Consider the following 23,000-nt stretch of genomic DNA (forward strand, 5'->3'; position numbering starts at 1 on the left):
ATTATCCCATTTTCACTAGGGAATTCAGGAATTTCAGGAAGCTTGACCACCTTCCAAAAATCAGGTTTCATTGGAGTCTACAGCAAGCTCAGGGAAGGTAGAGCCAAGCTGGTTTCTCTCTGCCTGCTCCCCCATCTCCTTTTGTGTCCTGTCCTTCAGTCAGTCACTTTGCAACAGGCTCAGGAGCTGGATTCCTTCCCCTGCCTAGGGTTTGGGGCCTGTCTGTGTGTTTGGGTGCATGAGGGAGGAGGAAAACAGGGGTATGGGGGTGCCAGAGGGAGAATTGTGTGTGTATAGCATGTGAGCTACATTACTTGGGTTTGTGCATCCCCTCCGGGAACTGTGGGGCTCCTGCTGAGAGCCCCCCCTGGATTATCACCTCCACTATGGGTCCCTCCTGCCTGGAAAAAGGAGGGAGATGCTCTGTAGCCCTCTGTGCCACTGCTTTCAAGGTCGGAGGCTGCTGGTAATTGATCTACAGCCTTACTGTAAATCTGATGCTGAGGGGAATGTTCCCTGCTGCCTCTCAACAGCAGCATCCATCCTGCATGGGTCGGGCAGCCTGGTCACCAGCAAGGCAAGGGAGGCTTTAATCACCCCCTGCCTCTGCCAGGCAGGATTTGGGTCTGCAGCTGGCCTTGCTGGCTCCCCAGCTCTGCACACACCCTGTGCTGCTTGTGGAGGTTCCTCCTGGAGTCACTGAACCCCTGCCATGGTCTGCAGCTGTGGGACAGGAGAGGAGAGGGACTGATGTGGGATCTGGGAAGCAACGCTGGGGCCAAGTGGTGGATCTAGTGGGTTTGCATGGATCTAGTTTGGATCTAGCATGGCTTTGAGTGCCCCACAGTGTTTAGGGTATTGTCCCAATAGATGGGAAATCTGGCTCCAAGGCAGGCAGAGGAGGAGTTGGAAAGCAGCTTCCCAGGGAGCCTGTGGAGCCTTGTGTTATGGGGGAAGAAGAAAGGTGGTGTTGGTTGCCACCAAATGTGGAGCACTGGGCCACCCTCCTCACCTCGTCGCCACCAGCTGGTTGCCAGGCTGGTCCCTGGCTGCTATCCCTCTGCCTGATAGACTGCCATGGTCAGAGCCATGGAGGTAGCTGCTGTTGGCCTGTGAGCTTCTGGGTGCTGTTCACAAATTGAATTGAAGCCCCTTGAAAATGACAGCCCTTTGTAACTGCTGAATGTTTCCCTTCATCATCATCATCATCATTTGCAGCTGAACTGCAGCTCTGTTAAGGATCATGGCAGTTTTCAGCCCAGAGTAGGGCTGGCTTCAAGCCCTCCTCACCTGCCCCACGGTGTCCTTGTCTCTTCCCATGGGATCAGCCCTGTTCCCAGGGTGTATCTTGCTTCATCTGAAGATAAACTAGCTTCCCTCCTACAAATCCTTTCTCAGTGGTTGGTACTGATGGAGAAGAAAAGTAATCAAGCCGGTGTAACCCCCCTGCTACCTGTGACTCTCTCTGCAAAGCCCGTTAATGAGCCAGCTCAGGTCGTGCTAATTACTGTACCCCTGACAGGCCAGGTGAGAGCACCAGGAGTTAACTAACACTCAATTAACCCCTGGTTGCTCGCACTGATTTCCGCAGCCATCATAAAGTCAACATGGAAACAGTGACAGGCAGGAGGCAGATAAGGCTCTGTACAGCTGGAGAGGTGACAACTTTCCTGTCTGGCAAGGGAGCCGTGAAGCCAACCCACATGAGGAACCCCAGCCCACACTGCTGAGCTCTTTAGCTGCTCTTTCCTGATGATTTGGGGCACCTTGGAGCCCCTCTAAGTCAGGAGTGTTAGCTCCCAGCTGCCTCTCCATCCCTTGATGCCCCCATCCCTGGAAGCACGCAGCTAGATGGATGCAGGGAGCATCCAGCCCTGTGCAAGAGACCAGAGCAAGTGAGACAGAGAAACCAGGAGGGGTTGAGGTGGTTGGGATGGTCCTTCACCAGGAGCACAGCCTGCATCCCATTGGTCTCAGGGAGCTTTTGACCATGGTGTATTTTATACCACCAAACCTGCTGGCTCCCGAGACACCTTGGCTGGAGGACTGGGATGTGTGGGATTGGGGCCATCCCAGCCCCTTGCATCTCACAGGGTGGGCACCCCACAGGCTGTGCAGGTGGGCGGGGGGGACCCTGACAATGCACTGAGCTGCTGCCCAGAATTTGCCCTGCAGTTGCTATGGTGACATTGCCATTTCTTACCTCACTGGGGGAAAGAAAGCCTCCAAACATTTAATTCTGCAGCCCACCTGGGAGCCTTTTAAACTCCCCATTCGGTGTTTGACATGTAATAATTTTTCTGCTTGTAAGATTATCCTAAAATGCTCATTCTCTTTCTCGAAATCTCAGCAGTGGAGCCTCAGAAAGAAATCAGCATAAAAAATACCAATACAAGTTTCAAATGCCAATTTGTCATTGTCACTGGGAACAGGCAGTGACAGGCACCAGGGAAGGAACCACAGCAGCACGAGTCAGGGCTGACAGCACCGGCACAGCACAGCCACTGCTGACCGGCTCCCGTGGGAGATGCCACAGTGGAGAGCTGAGCCCAGGGATGAGAGGGGAGAGGAGGTGATGAGTGGAAGCAAGGAACTTGGAGAGGAGAGCTGGTCCTGGTCGGTAGCAGGGAGGGCTTTGATCTCCTGCCCCACATACATGGTGATGTCATTGCTCAAGAGACTCCTCAGTGCTTTAGTCATCAATGCAAAAAGGAAAATAAGATAAAACCTCACTAAAGAAACCGAATGAAGACTTGGCTCAGTTCCCTGGGTCTGAGTCGTGCTCCCCATGTGACCTGGGATTCCCCCTGGATTTCCCGGATGGTGCGAGGGAGCAGAGCCCAGCCCTGCCACGCTCCCAACCTTGACATGCGAATAAATATAGTTAAAACTGTCAGGTGCCAGGTACCACGGTGCCAAGAGGCACTTGGGTACCACCAGGGGGACCCCATCATATGGCTGTTCATGCTTGGGTATCCACACACCTTCCCAAGCAGATGGTCTGCTCCACAGCACTGGGATCCAGCAAGCCTGTGGAGCAATTTAATCTCCAGAAATAATTTAATATGGCTTCCTCCAGAGTACACTGTTTTGGTTTTTTTTTTCCCCTGGCCAGCCATAGAATAATTTAATCCTGCCTTCTGTGTGAAGGTCTATTTTGAGCTTGCCACCTGCAGAGTGTTTTAATCCCACAACTCACAAAGTAATTCAATCCTCTCCCTTGGTGAGTAATTTAATCCTCTAATTCCAGGGTAATTTAATCCCCTCCCTGGGGAATAATGGAATAATTTGATCCTCCATTTCCAGAGTAATATGATCCTCTACCTGAGAAGCTCAATACTTTAAACCAGCCACCTGTCTGTCTGCAGGCACTTGCCATCCCTGCAAAATGCTCCCTGCCTGGCAGGGATCTGGATATTTTCCAGTAAATCCATTCCCACGCTGGCTGGGGTAATCCACACAGGTCCAGAATGGGCAAAACCATTTGGCACTGCCTGACCTTGGGGCATTTGAGCCTGGATGTGTGTGATTGCATCATTTAAATTCCTCCTCAGCTGATTAATCTATTTGCTGATGAATTAGTTTTGATCTGGTCGGTGCCATGGTTGTTAAAGCAGGGCAGCCTTTGCCCCCGCTCTGGGGGGCTGGTGGTGTGAGGGAGGGCTCTTGTGGGCTTGTTTTGGCCCTAGTACTCAGTTCTACATACAAAGAGAGAGAGAGAGAGAGAGAGAGAAAGAGAGAATATCTTCCCATCTGCCTGGAAGGGCAGTGCTGTGTCCCCTCACCCAGCAGGTCTGGCTATTGAAATGTTTTAACCCCAGGTGCCATTGGGCCAGGACCCCCTTTCACTGGGGGTATACAAGCAAGGTGCCAACATCTGAGTCTTCTGCCAAGGAGCTGGGAGCACGGCAGGGCCATGCAGACTACCTGCTCTTGGAGCTGAGCACCCCTGCCCTGCCACAGCATCCTGGACACACTCATTGCCTCTGTCTGCACTGTCACCTCACATGGGGCCTTTGGGCATGTCACAAGCCACCTCCCAGCATGGAATTAATTCCACCTTGAGTGCAACAGAGGCTTCCTACGAGGTGGCATGAAAGAGAGATTCACGGCAGAAGTTTGGCTGGTTTACAACTCCTCCCCCTCATTTTTACTCTAGGAAAGGCTCACGGTTAATAGGAGAAAGAGTTTCCTTAGCTGAGATGTTAAAAAGAGAAATACCAATAATGATAGTGTCCGTTTCCATGCAGAGAATGATCTGTGGAATATGCAGAATAGAAATATTTCCCCATCCCTCTAAAGACTGCAACAGTTTGTACTCAGGAGAGGATTGTGCTAAAGAGGAAATAACACCCTTTTGTGGAAGGGGAAAGAGAGGGTGAGGTGAGGCAGTGGGGCAGGAGGGGAGACCTGGCAGAGGGGGAAGCACTGAAGGGCCACATTTGCCCCAGGTTTGGGTTGCCAAGGCATAGATGGGATGATGCCAAAGCAGAGATGGGAAGGTGAGGCTGGGCAGCCCTGCCCACACACTGTGCAGCCCTTTGGCACAGGGTGGCCTGTCCTGCATCACCCATCACATCCCCTGGGAAAAGTGATGAGGTCGAGGCTGGGATTATTCTTATTGTTTAATCCCACTGTCAAGTTAGTGCTTAAGTCTTGGAAGCCAAAAGAGAGGCAAATGGTTTTGAGGACCAGAGCCAACTTCCATCACTCCCTGCCTGTAGCTCCTGTCTGCACTGTGTTGGAATTAACTCCCTGTTTCCCCCACCCTACTGCAACCCCCTGGGACCACCCCATCACCTGTCACAGCTCTCTGCAACCTCCCTCTGGGGCTGCACTGCGCTCAGAGGTGGCAATGATAATTGTCTTTCCTAGGGACAGAGAATACCAGCAAAAATCCTTGCCTGGGCTAAACAGAAATCATTGCTCGTTCCACTGCATGCTTTATATGCCCCACAGCCCCCCGGGACTGCTAAAATTCTGCTTTTAAAACTCTGCTTTATACAAAAGTCTGTCCTGGATATGTCATCTCACATTCTAACGTGATATATTAGACAAATAATTCTTTATGTGCAAAGCGTTCCTAAGTACCTGCAGGCCAGAGGGAAGAGAGAGAGGGGCCTGAATATCTTTAAAAAATCCCATTCTAAATGTTTCCACTTCAAAGTCTCTTCTACAGATTCTGTTCCATGCCACGTCTCGTGCCCAAAATCAGCTCTCCTGGTGCCTTCTGGGTCGTGGTGATGCCCTGTGGCCATGCCCTGGGGGGCAGTGGTGGGCTTGTGCTGTGTCTCCCAGATGTTGTGGCCTTGTATCGGGGTGGGGGAAAAGAGCAGGGGAGAAGTCTCTCCCTTTACTCCTTGAAATGCAAGCCACTCTCTTTAACCAGTCTTGGTGTTCACTCACCTCTCTTCCCCTCTAATGAGTTGGTTTTTGTTCTCCTATATCACGTCTGGATGCACATTGCGGGTAATTGATGGACAGGACCAGACCTCTGAAAGCTATCAACGTAGCCACTGTGAAATCACACGTCCAAATATGTTTATCTTCTCAGCTTTTTGGGCCCAAGTGCTCTTGGATACAGATTTCCGTACTTCAAGGAGGAGAGCAAATTTCCTTCGAAATGTCAGCATAGAAATGAGAGATAAAAGGGAAGACTTAAACTTTGCATTCATGGCAAAGCAGAGCAGTGTGGCTCAGAGGGAAGGAACTGGAGCTCAGCCATGGGCAGGCCTCATTTTGGGGGGTTGGTGGTCCCTTAGGGATCTGGGTGCTGCCCTGTGATGGGTGCAGCTCCCATGGTAACTTCCAGCCAGCATTCCACCTGCTCTTCTCAGCCTGTTTTCCCCAGGAGACATCCCAGCAGTTTGGCATCTGGGTGTCTTCTGCCGCTATGAGCTGAACCCCTGGTTTTTGGCACAGGTGAGTCCCTGGAGTCACACCACCATGTCCACCCCATGTCCACCCCATGGAGAGAGGTCTCCATGCACCTTGTGTTGCTGCAGCCTGTGAGGAAGGAGCCGTGGCTGCTGCTGAGCTACTTTGCTCTGCCAGCACTGGGACAAGGCTGTCCCGTGGCTGCTGCTCCCTGAGGTGAGTGGCAGGCAGTGGCCCCAAGACGAAGGGGTTATGTCCCTGCCTGTACACCCTGCCTGCCCTCAGCACGGCTTTTGAGGGCTCTTTGAGTAATTCTGGAGTGCAGAAATCATTCTCCACACAAGCACCTCTCTCTCTTGCACAGCAGCAGCAGATGTTAGATGTCAGATGTCAGCTGTGGGCATGGGAGGGCAGCGGGCGAGCTGCAGCCAGGGAACTGGGAGGATTTCCCCTACCAGCCAGGAGGATGGAGAACATTCCTGCCACCTGGGTACAGCCATCCCCCCCTGACCAGACCCTGGTGGGGCTGCCCACGGCCACCATGGAGACATTTCAGGCAAACCACGAGCCCTTCTCTGTTGCAGACAGAGCAGCCTCAGTGTGTTCCCTGCATGCTGCTGATTGACAGCAAAGACGCACGACCGCACATCTTGTTTTCAGCAGTCTGGGTGTTTGTGTTGGCAGAGCCTGGCTCACGCTAACGACAGGAGCTGCCTCTCACTGTCAGCAGTGGCTCTGCCGTCGCTGAGCCTTTGCACACCCACCTCTTCCTCAGAGTTGCCAGCAGTTCTGCCAGCCTCTGCTCCTGGCACTGCTCGCGTGGGCCACCCGCGGCCACAGTCCTGGCAGGCACCCACTCTCTGCCCTCTTGTAAGCACAGGTTTTGCCCCTCTTTTGATGTAGCCCTGTTTCTCACTGTCCCCCCACCATCATCCATCTCCCACTGTCCTGGGGTGCTCCTCACGCACTGGGATGAAGGCTTAGTCTGCTTCCAACTGCACTCCTGAAGTCGTCTGCTTTAAATACCGACAGCGTGTGAAGTGAGGAACCCTTGTGGGTTTGCTGCAGAGCTCCTGGGGGATGATGTGGTTTGTGCTAAGCAAGAGCTGGGAGTACAGGCTGAGAGTGGTCCCTCTGGGCTCTCTCATCACTCTGTCTCCAAACTCCTTTTCTTGAGGAGCTCTGTGGGATGAGCCTTGCTCAGAGCAGCACTGCCCAGCCCACCAGCTGCAGCCTGTCAATCCTGCTCACACTCCCAGAAACTCTCCAGGAGCTCTGAGGCTCCACCAACTGTGGCTGCAACCCCTGGGATGAGGCTGCCTGCCCAGACTCCTGCTGCATTTCTATCTGGGCCCCATTTAGCTGTTTCCAGTGTGGAACAGAGGTGCTGGATGAGAGCTGGACCTACTGAGCTGCAGCCACTGTCCCACCCTGTGTGAAGAGTGCAGCTTCCCAGTCCTGCCTTGGCTCCTGGCTATGCAGCCCCATGTCCATCCCTTGCAGTGCCCTGTCCTTCTGTTGCACTGTCACCAGGAGACTCCCACCACAGGGCCAGAGAGCCTGCAGACTGCCACCAGGACTCAGCTTTGCCCACTGCTGCCATGCAGGGACCTGACAGCAGCGCAGTGTGAGAGGCTTGTGCCTCTGCCTTGGGATGACAGATGCTGCCATGCCACGGCGAAGCTTTCAGGCTCTGCCTGAGAGTGGTCAGGAGCGGAAGGAGCTCTTTCTGGCATTGCCAGAGAAGGGAGGTGAGGAGAAGGAGGAGGGCAGGCTGGAGCAGGGGTGCATCTGGGGACACGGGCTCAGGAGCAGGGCTGCAGGGAGGGGAGAGCAAGGTCTGCACGCTGCAGCGAGCCCGGGCGGCGCGGGAGAGGAGCCTGGACCGATGTCTGTGTGTGTGCAAAGGTCATATGTTCATTGCATTCGCCTGACAACATGTCCATATCACAGAATCACCTCTGAGGACCTCAAAATCACCCTCCCTGCCCCAGGGACAGTAGATAATAATGAGACATCTGTAGATCCTAAATGACTCAAATGAGAGCTTGGTTGCCAGCCTACTCCTCTCTTTCTTTCCTACAAGCACTACAAAAATCCGAAGGGAGTTTTGCAGCTCCAAATCCAGCTCCAAGCCCATTCTCAGCCTGCCAGCAGAGTATTAGGTTAGGGCTCTTGGTCTCCAAAGGCCAGGGCTGCAGGAGGAAACTTTAAGCCATGCCTGAGACCTCTCAGTAGCCCCAATGCACCTTTTGATTCTGTCATCAGAAATGCACCAAAAAATGCTCCTGTTTGATGGAAAAATGTAAATAGAAATAGACTTTTGGAAATGTTTCTGCAGAAGTTAGGAGAAGCCACATTTCATCCCACTCCCACCTCCCTGGAGCCCTGGAAGTGTCTTGTGGTGCCAGAGCAGCTCTTGCACATGTAGCCCCTCTTGAGAGGTGTGTACCCACCTCTCTAGCAAATGCAATTACCACAGTGTGAAGCACAAACTTGTCTTCTCCGTGTGTGACTCTGGGCTGTATCACAGATTAAAAGATTTGTCTTTCCCCTTTATCCAGCAGGTGGGTCTCTGGTGGCTATTTCAATACCATTCCTCACATGGGCTCTGGGACATCTGTGCTGAGGTTCTCAGTAAACTCAATTACACCATGGTAATAGCATGGTATTGACTCAGGAGCCTCAGCAGCACAGGACTCTTGGCGTTTATTAGTTGTTTAATTACGTGGCGCATCAGGCCAAAATAATGTCATTAGCTAATTAGCCCATGTTGGGGGTATTTGTAATTTTTGTTAAATGAATGTTAACATCAGTGAAAGGTGCCAGCTGGTAGCCCAGGAGTTGGGGCTCCTTTAGTGCAGAGAGCAGGTGGAGACTGACCAGCCTAGATGCTCCTTCACACCCTCTGTGGCATCTTCATGGGTTTGGATGAGCTACAAATAACAGCACCTACTCACAACACACCCCAGCACCCTCCAAAGAGCTTCCTGTGGGCACAGCTGGGCCAAGCCCATGGCCAGGGTTTATTCAATAGCAGCGTTTTCAGGATTTGAGGAGTAGTGCTGTGGTATTAGAAAGGACTGTCACGCAGCTCAGCCTGGACAGTGAGCACACGCTGCCGGAGCCACTGTAAGTTACCTGCCCCCGTGTCTGACACTGGCACCATCACGCACCACTGAACACACAGAGAAAGGAAAATAAGTGTTTGAATGCCAGTGGCATGTACTGCAGTTGTAACCCACCAGAGGGGGTGACAGCAGCACGGCTGTAGGGCTGAACTGTTCCCACTGCCTGTTTGGTCCAGGAATTCACCCAGTTGCTCAGTGATGCTTTATCTTCCTCTCTGTGAGGGGCTGGGGAGGCAGAGCCCACGTGTCCCATGCAGGAGGCACTGCCAGGACTGCCAGCACACACACCATCCTCATACCTGTGTGCAGGCAGCACTGCCTCCCTTCCCAGACTCCAGTATGGACACTTCTGGACTGAGACTGTAGGCTAGGGATCAGTCTGCAACAGGATACTCTCCTCCTTTCACCCTGGTGATGGTGCACAAAGTAGCAACATCCCAGTGGCTCACCTGGAGATGGATGCAGGCTGCTGGCATGGAGATGGAGTGTGTAAATCCTGTGGGATAAGTCTCATGGGATTAGATCTACAAGGCAGCTCTAGCTGTCTCACTGGTTTCAGTGGCTTTTCTCAGGAGGAGGCAGCATTGCCATGTGGGAGCGCTGTGGGTAGGATGCTGCAGGATGTCCATCAGGGATGTTATAATTAGTGTGTCTTGGCTGCTCTATCCCACAAGCAGCAAAGATTTTCAGCACAAGGGCTCCTGACTTTTATTGGTCCTTCTACTGGCTGCTTTGGGCCTGCAATTCCCAGTGTTGTGTTGGCCCCACAAGCTTCTTACCATTGTTTAGCCCAAGCAGGTCAGCTCTGGGCTTTACAAAATACATATGAGGGTTCCTTAAAGTCTTTCAGTCTGGCTGGGTCCATTCCAAACTCTGAAAAATTGCAGGGCCCTGCAGATGCCTTCATGTCCTTGAAGACAAGTTCTGCCGACTGGAGAACATCCCTGGGGAGCCCAGGCACTTCTGAGAGGTTCAAGAGTCCATAGCAAATAACTCCAAAATTAACCATGCAGTCCTCCCCCAAGTCCTCAAAGGCACAAGTTCAGATGAATAAAATAAATTTGAAGTTAATAGACCGCACTGAATTTGAAATACAACGTTCCAAAAAAGGGAGGGGAAATAGAAGGCTTGTCCAATAGTTAGGAACTTTCCCCTTTTTCAAACTTCCTTATCTCCCCAGTGCCTTAGTTGCTTAATTGGAGACTCTCTCAAATAGTTATGTTCCAGAATAGAGAATTCTTTGGTGGAAAGATTTTTTTTTTTTTTTTTTAAGAAACATTAGGGAGAAACAAAATTAGGCTTGTAAGGAGAATGAGTTACATCCTTCTGCTGGCCATTGCTGGTGTGGTTCCACAGCACTGCTGTGAGATAATCACCCCTTCTCCCATGCTCTGCCGCTCACCTTAATAACTCTCCCAGGATTTGATATAATGGTTTACATAACCTTTCTAAAGCATCCTGAATTCTGATGCCTCCAGCACTTAAATGTGACATTGAGTCAACTCTGAAGTACTTTACAGCTGGGTGATGCTGCTGGGGGCTATTGGAGATGATGAGTGGAAAAGTTTCACTTACCAGGCTGAAGTGGGCAGAACTTTTTACCAGCTGAGCCCTGTAGCTGGAAGAAATCTCAGGGTCTCAAATCCTGAGCTGGAGGTGGGCTTCTCTCCCTGTGCCACCTGTGGATGTGTGTAGCACCAGGGTTCATCCAGAGCAGCACCTATGGACTTGGATTCATGCCACCTGTCTGCATGTGGCCTCTCTAGAGGTACCTGCCTTGGAGCCCACTGGCTGGGTGACATTTGTAGTCAGCAGGGAGAAAAAAAGGCACGTCCAGGCAAAATTCATCTGACCTTTCTCAGGCAGCCACCTTACAACGAGATTAGCCCTACCCCTGAGAGGCCTTTTCTCTCCATTAGCGATAGGGCAGTTCATCCAGCTTGTCCAGGGATGCAGGCTGCCTTCGGGCAGGAGCATCCCCCCCGGCTCCCTGCTGAGCTGTAGAGTTTGGGTACCTGCATGCCCTGTGCATGGCCAGGGAGGATGCTTTGCTCCTTCCTGAGGCACTGTGCAGAGTGCAAGCGTGGGACATGGGCAGCCCTGCTTCCCCCCAGCACCCTCCAGCACCCTTCCCTCATGGGAGTCTGGCACGTGGCATTCACCAGCCCAACCAAAGGCTCAGAGGGTCGAGACAAAGATAGCTGTTTTCTGGTATCTGGGGCTGATTCTGCCGCCTTAAAATCCTGCAGTAATTGCTGGTGTTGATTATATATGTAAATCTGTATCTATAATAGTCTCTCTCTTATATATGTCTGTGTATATATATACGCAGGCACACGTAGATGTGTGTGTATCTAACATATGTGCTCTCAGCCCACACAACATATGGGGCTCTGACAGCCTCAGGAGCATGCGCAGTTCCCCAACCCCAGCTTGCAGGGCACCCACAGAGAGGAGTGGGGTGACATGCCCACCTGAGCCAGCCTCATCCCAATGTGGCATCATCCTCCCTGTCCTTCCAGGTGGGATTTTCACCCAGCAGAGCGTGAACGTAATCTCAGCTGTGACCACTGTCCCCCCAAAAGGTGTATGGGGTGGTGGCACCCTCCTGTGCTCCCCAGGTTTTTGGGGTTTGGGCTTTGCTGAGGAGGTCAAGGCTTGTGAGGAGCCTTGCACAGCTCAGTTGGCCGAGTGCGGGTGGGTGTGATGGGATGTACCAGACTCCTGGTGCTTTGCTGTGGCTCATTCATTAGTTTGTACGTCTTAATAAATCAGGCTGATGCTCTGTCAGCAGGCATTAAACTCAGGCTGAGTTGCAGTGAAATGGGAAAGAGACAGTGGAGGGCACACACAGGAACCCGCCCTACACCTCTTGGGGCTTGTGCTACTCCAGATTCCAGGCCAAAGTCACTCAGAGAAGGAGCTTTTGGCTGTCCCTTTAACCCTGGTGTGAGACATGGCTGCAGAGATTCCCCAGGCCAGTGTCCAGCACCAGCACAAGTGTCCATGACATGGTGCTCCAGGTCTGCAGGCAGAGCAGGCTCTCTGGGGTGCTAGTGGCTGTCCAGAGCTCAAATCCCACAGCAGCTGGGGGTGCTGCCTGACCCTGTTTCCCGTCTCTGGAAAGGTCATCATGTGTTCTAGCTCCTTCTTTTTACCAGTGTGAGTTCGTAAAAGAGATGCCAAGCGGGGCCCTGGCGCTGTGATGTACTTGCATGGCTGGTCACAGTGAAGCAACATGATTCAGCTTTGTGATTTCCAGCCATGGCATGTTCAGAACTAGTCCAGAGGAGCAGAGCTGAGGGGGGCACAGGTCTGCAGAAGCACAGGGATGGGGAGGGAGAGTGTGCCCAGCTGAGGGTGGTCTCTATACTGGCCATGAGCTGACACGTCCTGCCAAAGCACAAGAAGCAGAGCAGGTAGCTGAGGAGAGGGCAGGTGTAAGGAAATTCAGGTGTGCAGCTGGGAAAGAGCCTTTCCATAAGAGAGCTGTTGGTGTCAACGACGTTAGTAGTGTCACTGATGGAGAAATTCAATCACTACCAATGAAGGAAATATAATTGTCTTTCGAGGTACAGTAGGTTGTTGTCATTTTCCTATGACACACTCCATCAACTTTCAATTTCTAGTACAAAAGCCCTTCGTTCTTGCTCGGGCCTCTCTAATCTGTTGCAGTGAGCACTCATGGCAGATGTGGCATGGGCTGGGGGAGTCGTCTGGAACCAGAATGCCCAAATTATACCTGCCTGAGAGAAATACCCAGACCCTGTGGGGTGCAGGGGGTGCCAGAGGGAGGAAACCAACTTGGGTCAGCAGTCAGTGAAATATCTTATCCCCCTGAGCCCTGGGTTCTGTAAAACAAGAAAAACAAGTATGGTAAAGGGCTTACATAGCTTGGGTGGAGGAGTTTGGGGTGACCCCTAGCACTGATGTCCCAGGCAAGCTGGGCACAGGAAGGCTCAAACCCTCTGGGGCTGGAGGATGCAGATTCAGCACCATCACCCACTCTGGTTTTGGTGGGGGCAGAGAAGAGAGGAAGGGGTGAGTGTGTAGCAGTGACCTGGAGCAGAGGTGTGTGTGTGGGAGAGCCAGAGCTCAGCACCAAGCACTTCCCTGCCACTAGGTGAAATAAGAGGTGATTAGCAACATATCCTGGCATCCCAGCCACAGAGCCTTCTCCTCAGGCATTGGAAGAGGAAATATGTATTTAAAAACACTGCTGTAATGGAGAGAGGTAATGATGTGTTTTGAGGCAGAGATGGTATCATTCATAAAGCCCGTGCTGCTTAATTACATCAGCCCCATTTAAGAGAGAAATGATTTCCCAGTGAGTTTCTGTTTTTTTTCCCTCTGTCCCACTGTATCTCACCATGGCTCCAGCTGTTTGTCAGGCTTTTTGGGATCTCTTCTCCAATCACAGCTTAAGGCTGGCTGCCAGCCCCGGGGACTGTAGACTGTCACTGTCACCAAGTGCCAGACACCCAGAGAGGCCCCAGAGGCTCAGGGGAGGCAGAACTGAGGTGATACCATCCTACCCCAACCCAGGGTGGAGTAGCAGGGGTAGTCCCTTGTTCTTTTGGGACAATAGTCAAGACTAGCTGACCCTATTTTCTTGCTGCCCTTGGCCACTGACTCTACATCCAGTATTCCCGGGGCTGGGGAAAGCCTGCTCCCATGTGAGATGGAGGATGTCCCTGTTAGGCACACAGCCCTACTGCCCTTCCTGGGGACTCCTTGGGGACCCCAATATTTTCCTAGCAGGCTCTGGCACACTGCTGTCTGCTGGTACCTGTGCCTGCCGCCAGTCCTGCTGCCCTCTGGCCCCACAGGCTGGGGCTCCTCCTTCCAGAGAAAAGCTTTTCATGCTGCTTTTAAGCAGCCTTACCCCGTGGTGCTTTCCTTTCACCTGTCAGCTCTAGCCTGACGTTATTTGGGTAGAAGCAGAGGGGTGGGAGTTTAGAGAGGCAAATTTGTGCTTTTTTTTTACTCCTTGCATTCATAAGACATTTCAAGTGACACACAGAGACAATAATGTATCACTCAGCCTGAGTACAGCTTCAATGGTTTAAAAATATGCTCCTGAACTTTCCACCCCTATTCATGCACAGGCACCATCCCTTTGGGGTCTGCACTTTGGCAAGAACAAGCAAGGAGTTAAGCAGCTCGGCAAGACGAGCTATTTATGGCTGTTGCAAGCTCCCTGCTCTGCTCCCATACCCCATTCAATCCTCTAATTATCTGCAGTTGTTTCATGCTGTGTCTCACCACACGTTCTCTGAGGGAAACCACTGGGGCTTTGCCAGCTGATGAGGAGCGGGTGGGAAGGGGGAAGACTCTGCCACACATGCTGATGCAGCCTGGGGAAACAAGGGATGCTGTGAGGTTGCTTGTCTGTGGACTGTGGGGAGACCAGGGCATGGCCACGGGACCTTCTGGACGAGGAAGCAGAGCTTACTAGAGCAACACCCCCAGTGGGAGTTACCCGTGGGCAGGAGGACATAGCAACAGAAGGTGCACAGAGACTTCCCCCATCACTCGGTTCAGTTCCCTGTGTCCCCGAGCCCTCCTTGTGAAATGGAGCCCAGAAGCTGCAAAGCCAACATGTGAGAGGGCAGAAGGCAGGAGGGACCCTGGGGCTTGCCAGCCCTTGACATTGCTGCCCTCCAGACAGCACTGTTTCTCTGCAGCACTGCCAGCTTTGGAGAAGAGAGTGGCTGTTGCCAGGATTCTGAGCCCCTTGTTGCTCCCCTGGCAAGCCCAACCAGCTGCAGAGTTGCTCCAGGATAGCATGAAAGCTGCCCTTCCACCTCTGTAAAACCCTGTGAAGATGCTGCTCCAGCATCATAAGAATTTTAGTTAGTCTTTGAGTAAGTTAACCAAACAAGGAAAGAAATGAGAAACAAGAATAATCTTCAGTGCCTGGAACTGTGTAGCTGTTTCATTAAATCAGCTCTGTGAGTATCCTCGGTGCAGCAGCCACCCCCAGCATTTCACATGCCCAAGACTCACTCTCAGCACCTTTTCTGGCCCTTATGAACAGTGACAAAGTGGTCTGTGGGAGGCCAGTCAGGACTAGCACCCCGTATCCCCTTCACGCTGCAGGATGAATGGGCACTGGGAGGACTGAAGGGGACAAACATTCCTCTGCCTACCCAAAGACTGGACAGCACCAGGGGGAATCTGTACAGATCCTTTTAGGCACCAGGTTCAATACTTCCAAGGTTGGCATCTGCTGTTAGTGCTGTCAGATTGGCAAGAGGTGGAGGCAGTTGCTGATTACTCTGGTCTCAGATAAGTTGCTCATGGGAACTGAGATGCCCAGATTCTTTGTACGGGTGTACCAGGCACGCAGGGCTGTTACCTTCCCTACCTCTGTCTACCCATGTCTCTTCTTCTTCCTCCAATCCTCTGCCTTGCACTTCCCTTCTGGCTTATCCTGGCCAGCACTGGTGATTGTGGGTCTCCTGGGTCCTTCTCCCCATGCGAGCTGTAGACCAGCTCTGTGCAGGAATGGCAGAGAGAGCAGGAATGTCTCCCCCCTTTGCCCTCCTCAGGCTGGATCAAGGGTCATTTACTCTTAGGGTAGATGCACATTGGACCCCTGGGAACTGCTCTCAGACCCAAGAGCTTTTACAGACACACATACATCCACATGAGTGAATTACCTGACCTGTGCCTCTCCTGTCATTTGAGCCCTTGGAGCCACCCACTGTGCTCCCAGCCTAATCTCAAGCAGGGCAGGGAGGCTGTGGCCAAGCCTCTGTGTGGTCCCAGCAGGCAGCACAGGCAGCAACACATCCACCTCCATCTGCCACAGCATCCGTGGGCACGGGCAGCCCCTGCACCACACACCTGGGTTCGGGAAGCCAGCCTGTGCCCTCCATCTGCTCTGTCTGTGGGGAGTGTGGCTGAGGCACCGGTACCCCTGCAGCAGCTCAGTTCAGCTCTGGGTAAAGGCGGGGCCCTAGCAGCCCCTGCCCATGGAGGTTTAGATGCTGGAAGGGCCCCTCTGCACAGACCCAGTGCAGCAGGATTTTGGGGTTCAGCACCAAGAGAGCAAGGGGACCCTTCCCCTGGAAGCCCTGTTTGGTAGGTGCTGATGGGGTGCCAGGGGCCTTTGCCATGGGGCCCTTGCTGTGGAGTGGGGAGTGCTGCTCAGAGCCAGAGGGTCCCCCTCCTTGCCAGCTCCATGTTGCACACATTTGCTGTATTCTCACCTGATTAGTGGATTTGAAATACAGCCTTTGGCTTTGAGACCCAAAATAGATGTCTGGTTGTCTTTACTCCACCGGAGGCTCCTTAGTATGTAAACCCTCCCCAAAACGGTGCAGCACCGTGCTTCCCAAGGAATGGCACCTCTGGGATCCCGGCTTTCTGGGGGATCCCCACCCCACCTCTGGATCAGCAGTGTCCTGCTAAGCAGGGACAGCCATGCCCTCCTCCACTGGGCTTCCCCAGGCCCTGCTTGCAGCTGTGGCATAGGGGTGCAGTGGGGGTCCTGGCACAGCTCCCCTGTGACAGGCTCGTGTTAGGGACACTGCTCTGCTGAGGGGAGCAGCATCCCTCCTCCACTCCCCCCTTGCTTCCCCTGTGCTACACGGAACCCAGCAGGTTTCTAGGGAGGCACTGGGGCCAGCGGGCAATGACATTTGTTTTGGCACTTATGCTGTCATCACCAAAAAAACCCTAAAAAATAGCTGCCTCTAGGGAAGAGCTGGGCCCAGTGACATTCGCTTCATCTTACAGCAACTAATGTATCCAGCAGCATCCCCAGGAACCGTGTGCTCTGCCAGGATAAACGAGCCCTCTGCTGCCCACAGAGCTGTGGTGGCAGAGCTGCCTCCCAGGCCATCCTGGTGCTGGTGGGCCACTGCACCGGGGACCAGCTGGGCTCAGGGCAGGACCTCTCTGCTCTCTGGGGGTCAGGGGCAGCCCGTGCTGCAGAGAGCAGGGAGTGGATGTTCGTTAAGTGACACTAATTGCTTGATACTTTTGCAGCGTTCCCTACCTTGTAAAGATTGAGTCAAATACCAGCGCCCGAGGAACCGCCTCTATTAAACTGATGTTCATTAGAGCTGACTTGGTGCTACCTCATTAAGCTGCAGTAATTGAAGGAGTTAATTGATTATCAATAGTTTGAGTTCCCTCTTCCCATGCCCGCAAGGCCCTGCTGGGTCTTCTTCAGGGGCCAACATTCATCATGTGGCTCAGACGTGCCTCACTGCTGGCAATTGCAGCTTGGGTTGCTCCGTGCATCCCCATCTCTGTGCTGTGCCCGTCGGGATGCTGGCACTCCTGGCAACGTTTTCCACGTGGGTCCTTTGCGTTGCAGATTATTCACCCAGATTTGGCACTAGCTCAAAACTGTTTAAAATACTTCTGATGGCTCCCCTTTCTGTAGCTGTTCTTTAATGCATATGTATTATATTTGGAGAGGGTGTGTGGGGGGGTTCAGTGACTCTCTTCTGGGTGTGAAAGCAAAAAGCAGAGCCTCCGAACCAGCTGCTCCCCGAGCAGCTCCATCCCGCAGCGCAGGGGTGTGGGGCACAGCCTGGCAGGGGGGCCCGGCTGCCCAGCGGAGGCTGTGTGGGTGGCTCGCACTCTGGTTTTCCTGTGCGTGGGTCCTCGGGCTGACTCCCTTGCCTAGACACGTGCTGCCTGACTCAGTCACATCTCTGCCGTTTTTAGAGGTGGCCTCTCACACCCTGCCTCACTCAGCAAAAAACAGGGAGATGCTGTGCTTCCCCCAGCCAGCCTGAAACCACATCCCCTGCACTCAAGAGCAGTGAGTCCTGGCCCTGAGCTGCTGGAAATGGGGCAAACGTGGGTGTTGCAATGAGAGGACCCTCCTGGCAGAGACTGGTCTGTACTCAACCCTCCTGCCATGGAGATCTCTGCCTCCTGCCTGTCCTGCCCTCAGGGTCCATCTTCACGCTTGCCCTCCTGCTGGCAGTAGAGTGCTCAGAGCATCCTCAGGTACTCCCACGAGCTGATGTCCCTTTGCTGCACCCAGAGGTGCAGCACAGGTGACATGAAGGTGATGACGCTGCCGCAGGCAAGCTGGGGATGAAGCCAAGAATCCTTCCACACCTCCATCCTCACCCCTCTCAAGCCTCTATGGAGGGCACAAGCAGGTCTCAGAAAGCCAGAGGGTGGGGTTGCCACAGGCCACTGTCTGCTGCCAGATTGTTTTAGGTGAGTGCCATTGCCCTGCCCCAGCTCAGGCACGGTGCTGCATCACAGTGACAGCAGATTGTGAGAGGGGAGACAGACAAGCCAGGAGGAAACTGTTGCTCCCCACCTTCGTTAGTTTTAACTAACGAGCTGTTTATAGGAGTGACATGACACCTGCTTTCCTCTTTATAAATTCAATAATTTATGAAAGGTATTAAAGGCAAAACAGCCTCCTGGATAAAGCCTGTGATGCGTGCACGCTGGGTATTAGCCAGACGGGACAATGAGCTACACTTGAATGACACATGAAGATATTTACCCTCTCCCTCTATAAATTATTAAGGGGCTTTTTTTGCTCGTAATTACATGAGCTTTTATGTTTCTCACTCCCTGCTTTTAATCCTTTTTGGAAAGGCGCCAGTCACTTATAACAGGAGCTGAGCAAACAGCAAATGCTGTGGCTGGGTTTGGGGTCGGGTTTGGGGTCGCTGCCGATGCCAGAGCTGCAGGAGAGGGCACAGCTCTGAGCCCATCCCACTTGGCATGTGCCACTGCTGGGCTCTCCCTGCACACCACTGCAGGGCAGGACTGGGACAGGGTTTGGCCCCAGCATGAGGTGCTTTTCCTCCAGCCGGGGTTTAGGGAGGTGGCCGTGGGAAAGAGCAAAGCAGGCTCCAGTGTTTTAAACACTCTCCAACTGTGCATGTAAATCAATTATATGCAGATGTAATTGGGCATGCAAATGTCACTAGGAGACTGTTTACATGTGCAGTGTACATTAGGGGAGCACGTATGTGTGCAAAGAAACACTGAGGGTATTAGTAATAATTACACCCTGAGAGTATCCGGGTGCTTGGTCTGCTGCCCCTGCTTCTCTGGCTCTGGCCTTCAGGGAGCAGAACTTCCTCCTTGCCCTGCCCCATGCCAGCCTTCCCCTTCCCTGACTGATATGTTTGCTCCCCGGTCTCTGCCCAGCCTCCAGTGCAGCTTGGCTCCCTCCCCTGCTCTTCTTCATCACCTTTCCCTGCGCTGCTTGCTGGGCTGGCTGCAGCCCCAGCTAAGCCATGCTCATCTTTGCCTGCCACACTAGGTAGGGGCCAAACTTCTTTTCAACATTAAGGTGAGGAACCCACTTCATCCCCTCCAGGCACCCTGACCCCTTTCTGTTAGTTGCCAAGCATCTGTGAGTCAGCCCCAGCGGGATGGCTCCCACACCACCTTCACATCCTCCATGCCCAACACAGCCTTTGCTTTTTCAGTGTGGCATTTAACACAACTCTTATGTCCTCCACACTTGTGGTGCACACCAAGCCCTCTCTCCTTTGTGCCAAGACCTTTAATCATTGCTCTTTGTCCTGTTGTGCGGCTCCTATTCTTACACCAAGCTGTTAAAAAGATGTCACTGTCGTAACTTCCTTGTCCCAGAAATTATCTTTCATGTCCTGGACGTGGGCTACAATAGACACTGAGGTGTTTGATATTATTAATACCTTCTGTATATGTGTCAATGAGCTTAAGAACTTAATGGAGCCTTTTCCCTCAGCCCTTCATGCCACATGTTTGGGCTGCTCGACAGAGCAGTCGAGCTATCAGCACTAGAATCAGGCTGACATGAGGACTTGTGGCCTCTCTCCATGGCAGAACATTGTGTAGTAAGGCCTAATTTCCACACCCTGAACTCAAATGGGTCACTCAAAAAGTGCCCTGGCAGAGACCTGGGTGAGCTGAACTGGGGCAGCCCCTGTGCACCAACAGCTCATCCCAATCTTCAGCAGCACCTGCGTGAGGGAGCCTACAGAAAAGCTTCTTTCTCTGCTTTATGCCTATTCTCCAGAGCATCATGGAGGTCACGTCATGATTTGAGATGGGCAAGGCATGAGCATGGCATCTCCTACCTCTCATGTCACTTTCTGTGGGACAGAGATGTCTGGAGATGGGCTCAGCTGCACGCCTGCAGCCTCCAGCAAGTGAGGCTGTGGTGGGGACAGTGGTGGGATCCCCTCTGTGGCCTGCACAGCCCCAGCCCATGTCAAGGGTGACGTTGCGTGGCTCCAGCCACAGCTGTCCCAAAGGGACAGCTGGTGATCGAAAGATTTTTGGATCATTCTGCTCCAAATCAATCAGCTGACCAGGGCAGGGAGAAGTACAATACAGTAGAGAGAGAAACCATTATGATAATACTTGATAATGATCCTCAGTTTCACTGAGGAGCAGCCGTACAATGCAGAATTTGGACTCCCTCCAGCTGATAATGAGAAGCCACTGGACTGACTCAGCCTGCTGTGAGGAGGCATCAGCACACATCCAGATGGCTGTGGGGATGGGGGAGCAAGAATATCCTGCCTTGCCTCTTCGTCCCACTCCCCCCACACACCCTGAAATGTCACCACCTCCAAGGAAGAACGTGATCTGGGAGCACATTTCTCCCTGACTGCATCTGCAGGGGCCCAGTGGAACAGCCATCCTCAGGAACAGGTTCTGATGGAGGTCAGCAGCGCTGAGGAGGGCAGGGGAGGTCTGTATCCACGCCTGTCCCAAGCAGCCAGAAGGTTACACTGCCTTCTCCAAGGACTGGTTGGGATCCAGGATCCTACTGGGCAGGATTGAGGAGCTGGTTTCTGGTCGAGTGTAGGGGAAATGTGAGGTACCCTCCTCTCCAGATGTGCAGGGGCAGAGTGGGCACAGACCCTCCCCCTGTCCTTGATGGCAAAGGGAGGAGCCTGGAGGGGCAGACAGCCGATCTGGCGTTCCCAGAGCCAGAGCTGGCAGTACTTCAAGGTGTGGTACATCTTATCTCTGCCTGGCATTTGCATGTATTTTCTCAGTTCAGCTTGTTACGGGCGAAAGTGTGAAAATCTGAAAGAAAAGGAACAATAATAATAATAATGGGAGTAATTAAAATCCACCTCCCTCCTGCCAGCTCAGCCCTTTCTGGACCTTTTGTGGGATTCCTGGACACGTGCACTGAAACCAAGGGAGATGAGCATGCCTGAGCTCGCCCCATTAAGGGGCAGGTCCACTCCCCACTGCCCAGGAGGGAAGCTGGGTCCCTCATGCAGTGTGCAGGTGCCGCCTCTCCAGGAGGGAGCTGAGAGCAGGGATAAACTCCTGCCTCCTGCCAACAGAAGGGAACCATCTGCCACAGCCCGTTTTCATCTGAGGATGGCAGTGGCAAAGAGCTGGAGCATCTGGCTGAGAGACAAGCCCTTGCAGATGGACACCCAAATGTTCTTGCCATTCCCTGCAGGTTTTAAAGAGGAACATGTTCATTGAGGGCCTGTGAGCTGAGCTGCTCTGCGGTGTCCTCCGCATTCTGGGGCTACATGGAGGTCAGCAAGGGATAGTCACACCTGGAGGGCCAGGGCACTTTGAGTCACTTCATGCCTCAAAACGGAGGTTGACCCAGCTGAGGGTTTGACCCACAGCAGCTGGAGTTGGTCTCTACAGCATGGGTGAGGCCAGTAAAGGTGATGGGAGGGGAAAAAAAGGCATGTCTGCTGCAAAGCTGACAGATGCACATAGCTACCGGCTGGCAGTGGGGACAGGAGGGAATGGTGCTCCCAGGGAGGTTTGGCTGTGGGCTTCTGGCTGTCCCCAGTGCTCTGTCACCCGTGCTACAACACCTCAGGGACCTTAACAATAAGCTCACTGGTCATGATGGGTCAGTAAATGCAGAAACATGGGAGCCTTTGGGGCTTCTGAGCAGGGGCCAGTGCAGTTCCTCCTACAGAGATCAACAAGATTCATTGCTGCCAGGATCTGCCTTTGTCCGAGGTGTCCTTGGGGCTTGTTGGGGTGAGGAAGTGTTGTCCATGAGGTGGGGTGAGAGCTAAAGAGAGAAAAGCCCAAATGGCAGTGCTGCTCCTTGAGGGAGGTTGGTTTTACTGGCTTCTCTTACACTCTGGCACTGTGGGTAAGGGCCTTGGTGCTCCAGCGAGGAGAGTGGCTGTTAAATGATGCTTTCTTCTCACTGCACTCCCCACCCTCCCCATCGCCTCACCTCACTGCTGGCCAAAATGTACACTGTAGCTGTCAGAGCAAACCAGGGCTGTTCTATAGCAGAGGTGTGCATAGATGCCATCTTAGCCCAGCAGCTCGTCCCTGCTTCTGCACACCCAGCCCATCCTCTGCCACTCGCCTCACTCGCAGGGTGGGGTGGCCGTCAGAGCCGAAATGGGAAAGACGGTCTTGGAAGGCCCCCTGCTTCCAGGCAGCGCATAGCATCGCTCTCACATGCCACCAGTGCTGCCTGCATGGCGTGCTTGCCGTGTCGTTGTGGAAGGGCTGAGGTGAAATTTCCACTCTCTCACACCAGACAATGCCAGGAATTACTCCAGAGTGTTATTATTGAATATGCTGTGCCCTGCGTGGGGCTTTAACGGTGGGGGGGAAGCATTAAAAACGGCTCTTAGCCCGTCCTTTGTCCTCCTGTGTTTGTTTTTTCTGGCTGCATTCAGATTGCCGGCTTTGTCTGTATTTGTGAAGTGCTATTAACATCGATGGCATCCCTGCCATAGCCGTAATAATAAGAGGAATCGATCCACACTGAGTGAAGGTCTGAGGACCACTGAGAGGGGCCAGGTTGTGTTTCCTTGATGGCAGGAGCAGAGCGTGTGCACTCACACACACATTCTCAGCCCCTCTGTTTTGTGGCACAAGGACCCTATGTCCAAGCCCATGCAGGGCTACACACCTGATGGGCACCCACTCTCCCAGCCGAGCCAGGGTCTGCACCTATGGGAGTCTAGGAGTGGGCAGGAGCGGGAGCAGAGAGCTGGAGTGATTCAGCCCTCAGCTGGCAAGCTCACCCTTTGTTTA

General features: G+C 53.0%; 1 protein-coding gene across 2 annotated transcripts in view; it reads left to right on the forward strand.

Moving 5' to 3' along the window:
* LINGO1 (leucine rich repeat and Ig domain containing 1) overlaps positions 1-23,000 on the forward strand; it is a 153,352-nt gene that overhangs the window by 113,119 nt on the left and 17,233 nt on the right. The window lies entirely within an intron of this gene.

The sequence above is a fragment of the Corapipo altera genome, unplaced genomic scaffold (assembly GCF_003945725.1).
Source record: "Corapipo altera isolate COAL_440 unplaced genomic scaffold, ASM394572v1 308, whole genome shotgun sequence".
NCBI classification, from domain to species: Eukaryota; Metazoa; Chordata; class Aves; order Passeriformes; family Pipridae; genus Corapipo; species Corapipo altera.